The 6,416-nt window shown below is 43.6% G+C and overlaps 1 long non-coding RNA gene across 1 annotated transcript; it reads right to left on the bottom strand.

The window, feature by feature from the left end:
• Nucleotides 1-3,894: 3,894 nt before the first annotated feature.
• On the bottom strand, nt 3,895-5,853 carry LOC116100528. Its single transcript, XR_004122611.1, has 2 exons — nt 5,443-5,853; nt 3,895-4,246 (listed from the first exon to the last, which is right to left on the bottom strand). It is a non-coding gene; the product is annotated as an uncharacterized LOC116100528 (long non-coding RNA).
• Nucleotides 5,854-6,416: the final 563 nt, after the last annotated feature.

The following is a 6,416-nucleotide window of genomic DNA, read 5'->3' as shown; positions in this document are numbered from 1 at the left end:
AGCTTAGAAATATAGCACACTGTGGATGGTCTGTTGTTTATCTCCCAATCACACGGCTGAACGGGAGCTGGGGCTTGAAGCTGCCTCTCACTCGGAGAGAAGCATGCCCCTTGTCTTTTGACTGGGGAGGAGGACTCTAAAGCTTGCATCATGTTTATGCATGTTTATACTGAATGAGCGCATGGTACTTCTCACCATTTATAAGTCGGGGACTGTTTATATGGAAGTTCCATTGGCTTATGGTAAAAATCCACTGTCCTCTGTCTCAGAATCTCTAACAGTGTACACTGCTCCATTGAGTTGTCTACATAATCTCTGGGTCATTTCTCCTGATGTTTGTCTTCCTACCCCTGGCAAACATGATTATTCCATTATTTCTTAACTTCCAAGGGAGGTAGAACTTTGGTTTCTTCCTGATGTCACTTCACTTCCTGTGAAAGAACACACACTGTCTCTTCTGAACTTGTTAAAATCAGTAGGTATCAAAGAATAGGGGCTGACATGTTATCTAGTATTTGTTCTATGGTAGTCATGTTATTAGATGAGACACTTAGAACTGTAGGAATACAGTTCCATTTTCATATAAATGGACAGATGTGCATAAGTGTGGGCATGCGTGCGTGCGTGCGTGCCTGCGTATGTGCGTGCGTGCGTGCGTGCGTGCGTGCGTGCGTGTGTGTGTGTGTGTGTGTGTGTGTGTGTGTGTGTGTGTGTGTGTGTGTAGTCAGAGGCTGAAGCCAGTGTCTTGTGCCTGACCAGACACAAGCTTTATCCCACTGAGCTTTATCCCCAGCCCTGGTCCAACTCACTCATTGCAAAGTGCCAACCTCTCCATGAACCAAAGTGAAGCATTGTACAGTTCTTCACTCTGTATGTAAATATACTTTCAATATATTTAAAAATAATGTCTCATCTTGCAGCCATCAGCTTGCTGCTCCTCTGTGCACAGGATACTCTCTGTACCTTTTTTTATCTGTTTGGTGTTTCTGTAAAACAAACCAACCTAAGATTTAGTGGTTAGAAACAAGAGTCAGCTGTGTAGCTCACAATTCTCCAGGCTGACCAGTTGGGCTAAGCTCAGTTAGGTGGTCCTCCTGGTTTGGGCTAGATTTCCACTGCCGTCTTCAGGAATCTGACCCTTGAGAGTGGAAAGCCAGTCAGCTATTCATTCTTAGCCACCATTTCTCTTGGTTTTGTACCTGGTGGCTCATCTCAGACCTTATGGTGGTGACAAGGGGATGAGAAGGAAATGCCCAAGGTCTAGGATTGAGACTAGGGTCACAACTACCTTGCTTCCATCATGTTCTATGGGCTGAAGAAGACACACCAGTCTAGAAGGAAGGGATTCAGAAGATTCAAAATAAAGCATCACCTTAGTTAGGGCTTTACTGCTGTGCATAGGCGCCATGACCAGTGCATGTTTTACAAAGGACAACATTTAATTGGGGCTGGCTTACAGGTTCAGAGAGAGGTTCAGTCCATTATCATCAAGGCAGGAACATGCAGTATCCAGGCAGGCATGATACAGGAGGAGCTGAGAGTTCTACATCTTCATTTGAAGGCTGCTAGCAGAATACTGACTTCCAGGTAACTAGGGTGAGAGTCTTATAACCCACACCTGCAGTGACACACCTACTCAGGGCCACACCTTCAAATAGTTCTGCTTCCTAGGCTGAACATATACAAACCATTACAAACATTATTCTTTTTTTTTTTTTTTTTTTTTTTTTTTTTTTTTTTTTTTGTCTTCAGATGCACCAGAAGAGGGTGTCTGATCTCATACTGGTGGTTGTGAGCCACCATGTGGTTGCTGGGATCCGAACTCAGGACCTTCAGAAGAGCAGTCAGTACTCTTACCCGCTGAGCCATCTCGCCAGCCCAACATTATTCTTTATTTTGTGTGTGTACCTGCATATGGGGGGGGGGCAGGTCCAGGCCACATATGGGGATATGAGGGCACCTGTGGGAGCTGGTTCTCTTCTACCACATGGGCCCTAAGGATTGAACTCAGGTTATCAGGCTTGGCAGTAGGTGCCTTTAACTGTTGAGACATCTTGAAGACATACATTCCCTCTACTGATGGAATAATTAAAACACTTTGCAAAGAATACAAGTACAAGATGGTTGCCAGTTTCATGTAGTCTACCAGGTTGTATATAATTTGTTCCTGGCATTCCCCCTTTACCATGAGCCTTATAGTTTGTAATGTGTGTATACACTACTACACAGTACAATGTTAGATGAGCAGTCAGAGGATACCTCTGTGAGTTAGTTCTTTTCTTCCACCTTTAAGTGAATTTGGAGAATCGAACTCAGGTTATGGGGCTTTCAAAGCAAATTCCTTTGTTTACTAAGCTATCTTGGCAGTTCAGAGTATGAGGGTGTATCTAATTCTCATCCTGGCATGTCTTTGTACTCCTCTCTTCTCTCTCTTCTTCTTTCCTTTCCCTTCTTTTTCTGCCATCTTCCTACTTCATCATCTTCTTTCTCTCTGGCAGGGGTCTCAAGAAGCCCAGGCTAGCATAAAATTCAATAAGTGGCCAAGGATAACCCTGAATTTCTGATCGTTTCCCCTTCAAGTCCTGAATCCTGGGATCGTAGGTGTGTGCTACTACACCCAATTTTGTTTAACTGGTACTGGGGGACTGAAGCCAGTAGGCAAACACTTAACCAACTGAGCTATATCCCCAGCCCTGGTTCTGATATTTCTGCTCTTTCTAAAGTTTCTTTTACATTAGATTTATTAGTTTTATGTGTATTTTGCCTGTATGCCAACATCAGGACTTGTACAAGCTCTATCATGGTGAGGTATGGTAGTACAGGCTTATGATCCAGTGCTTAGGAGGCAGAGGATGCAGGATCACCAGCTCAAGACCAGCCTCCAGCATACACTAAGACCCTGTCACAAATAAAACAAGAAAAAAAAAACACAGAGACTTGATTGGATATAGGTTGAGAAAAGGGATGATGCCTGAGAATTCCACCCTCATATTGATCTTTTTTGACCCCATGATTGTTAATGGATAGGACCACTAACAGAAAGGGACACCGAAGAATGGACATCTTAATTGGAAAGGGAGCACATGCCTCTGAAGGGCTGTAATGATGCTTTCTTCTTGTCACCGGAATCTACACAGCAAGGCTCTGCTGAGCAGTGTTGTGGCCGTCTGTATTAGGAAGATTGGTTAGCGCCACTTACAGGACACTTACCAGGGTAAATGGTGGCTCTGGCTGGGTTCTTGGGAGGTACTGGGGAGTGGAGCCCCTTGAGACTCAATATGGTTAACAGCTATGAGTGGTTAAGACTGCAGGCACTGCTGGGGAAGAATTCCCAGAAGGCTGTTTGTGCTCTACATTAGGGAAATTAAGCACTGAGAATGTGTTCAATTTAGATCCATCTGGTCTGTGTGTCTCCTTTTCCTTCTTTCCCTCCAGAAAAGACTACTGTTCGAACAAAGGCACTTGACGGTCACTTCAAGTTACTAGGAAACAAGGTATTTGGGACCTGGGCATCTTGAAAAGCAGGAAGAAAAGCTGCCTCATTCTAGCTGGTGAAGGTCTCTGCCCAAAGCAGAGGTCATCATCGAGCGTGCTGCCTACTCAGGATACAAGCTGGGAGGAAAGACAGGAGGACCAAGTTGAGAGCAGTATGTTTAGAGGAATGGGTCAACATTTAACAATCAACAGATGGTTCAACAAGTGAAGCCATTTGCCACCGAGCCTGAGGACCTAAGTCAGATCCTCAAGATCCACATGGCAGAAAGAGAAAACTGCAACTTGCCACTGACCCCGTGTGCACTTACATACATCTATACGTGTTATTTAAAAATTTTAAGAAATTCATCCTTACTGTAGAAATCTATATAGCTGTTATTAAAACAAGGTAGACCATTATTATTGACTTCAGTATTATTTATTTTTATCTGACTTTTTGAGATAGGGTCTCTTGTAGCCCTGGCTGGCTTTTAATTACTGTGTAGCCAAGCATGGGTTTGAACTACTGATCCCTTGCATCCCTTGTGGAAAGAGAGGCTGGAACAGTATCCTAAACAGTGGATGTTTGACATCTCTGGACTCAGGCATCCTACCTTCAAATTTGAGACTCATCTCAGCAGTCACTCTCCACTGTCTCTGTTTCCTAACAGTGGCTTCCAATACCAACAGTTTCTAGCCTCTCCACCAATAGCCTCTTCCAGAACTTTGAATGATGCTCGGTAGAAGCTTGGGATCAGAATGATAGGGAAGTCTGGAAAAAGAAAAGTCAAGAGTAGGAAGTCCTCTCTGGGCCATGCTCCCATGATTTAGGACATCTGCACTCAACCTAGTCAAGCACTCAATGCCTTGCTAGGATAGTCTCAGGCCCTGGATGGCCTGGTCCCCTTATTGTGATGTCAGACTACAAGAAAGAGCTCAGAATGGAAGAGGTCACTTCCTGTGGGTGATTTGAATTCTACATTTTCATTATTAGTGTTGCTCAGCATTGCTTCTGGGTAACCCTGAGGCAGCTCCAGGCTGAACCCCATCCTGCATCCCTCCTCTTCCCCAGGGTCTCTTCTGACTAATTCCAGCAGGGCCATGATTTCATCTCCTTGTCTCTCTGGTACCCAGGGAAGAGTATACTAGAGTTTTTGAATTTTATTTCTACCATGTGTCAGATAGTCAGCCTTAACAAGTGCAATTGCATGAGTCACCCTTAACCCCAGTCCACTTGGCATTGTTACTCACTCCTGTCTCACTGGTGACACATCACCACTAAAATGACTGTGGAAAACAGTCATTTGTAGAGTCAGAAGAGGCCACCAAGTTAACATGAGTCTAATCTCCCAAACAAAGGACTGGCAATCCAACTAAGCTTTTAACCAATTCTGAGGCTTTGGTGACTGTGACAGAGCTGGGAACTGTCACTCAGGGTGGTTCCCAAACACTCCTGTTACTTAGGAAGTTCCTCTGCGCTTGTTTGCCATCAACTGCTCTTCCCTCTCCAACCCCCAGGCAATGACTAATTCTCTCCCCACAACTGAGCCAAAGTCTTGCTCATGTTCCTCAAGCAGTGACCTATCCCCAACTCATTCTCTTTCTAGATTTACCTTTTTAAGGTTTTTAATTTTTATGAGTGTTTTGCTTGCATCTATGTCTGTGCACTATATATATACATATATATGTATATATATATAAATATATACGTATATATATATATGCTCATGGAGGCCAGAAGAAGACGTTGGAGCCTTTGGAACTGGAGTTACAGATCATTGTGAGCTTCCTTGTCCAGTGCTGAGAATGGAACCTGGACCCTATGCACAGGCATCTAGTGTTCTTAACTGCTGAGCCATCTTTCTAGCCCCTAGATTTGTCTGATGCTATGGAAGTTTTACTTAGATGGAATGACAAAATCCCTTCTTTCACTTAACACACTGATTTTTAGGCCAACCCATCACATACCGCTATCATTTCTTACTTCCCATTGGTTCTTAGTTTCCCACACTTTTTGTGTGGGACTATGATGCTTTTTGTCTTCCTGTTAAGTGGCTGGACAGCTTCTAGTCAGGGGACTAGTGTTGCTCTAAGTGTTCCAATAGAGTCTTGGTGTGGGCTTTATGAGCTTCAGTTTCTCTTGGGACATATCCTCAGGGGTGGAATTGCAGGGTTGCTTAGTCTCCTCTTCCTCCTCCTCCTCTTCCTCTTCCTCCTCTTCCTCTTCTTCCTCCTCTTCTTTTTTCCTTCTCTTCTTTCTAATTAATCATTTTTACTCTTGGAATTTGCCTTTGTTGAAGCTGCAAAGCTCCTGGTACCTGAGATACCAGAGTGGCATCTTGGTGTCCCTATGCTCTCAGAGCTGTCAGAGTCACAACCATAGAAAGAACCCTGTGTGTGTCATTCCATGTATAGGAATGCCACATTATGATTCTCTAAGAACATATGTGATTCTGAGAGCATATGTAAGAAGTCCCCAAACAACTTTCCATTGAAATATGTCTTTAAAATGAAAGATATTATTTTTATGTCTCAGAACAAGGACAACATGATGCTATTCAAAATTGTGTACAAAGATGGCTTCTCTTTACACATTTCCTTTCATGATGGTTCAAGCTAGAGCTGGTTTTGTTCACAACTCCTACATCAGATAGCTCACAAGTGCTTGTAATTCTCATTCCCATGGGATCTAAAACTCTTCTGTCCTCCTCAGGAACCTGCATGTATGTGATGCATATACATACACTTAGGCATGCACGTATACACACATGCCTAAAGAATAAAATGTCTTGATGCACATTTGAAGGACTTTGACTTTAGGCCCTGAAAGCTGCATTTTTGAGGCTATGCTCAAAGAGGGTTATTTAAAAGCACTGAGTAATCCAGATGTGAAGCCACAGCACATCAAAGTGGTGATCTCGTGACAGCTGCTTGTCAGGCTG

This window comes from Mastomys coucha, unplaced genomic scaffold, assembly GCF_008632895.1.
Source record: "Mastomys coucha isolate ucsf_1 unplaced genomic scaffold, UCSF_Mcou_1 pScaffold21, whole genome shotgun sequence".
In the NCBI taxonomy this organism is placed as follows: Eukaryota; Metazoa; Chordata; class Mammalia; order Rodentia; family Muridae; genus Mastomys; species Mastomys coucha.
This window is presented reverse-complemented; position numbering and strand designations above follow the sequence as displayed.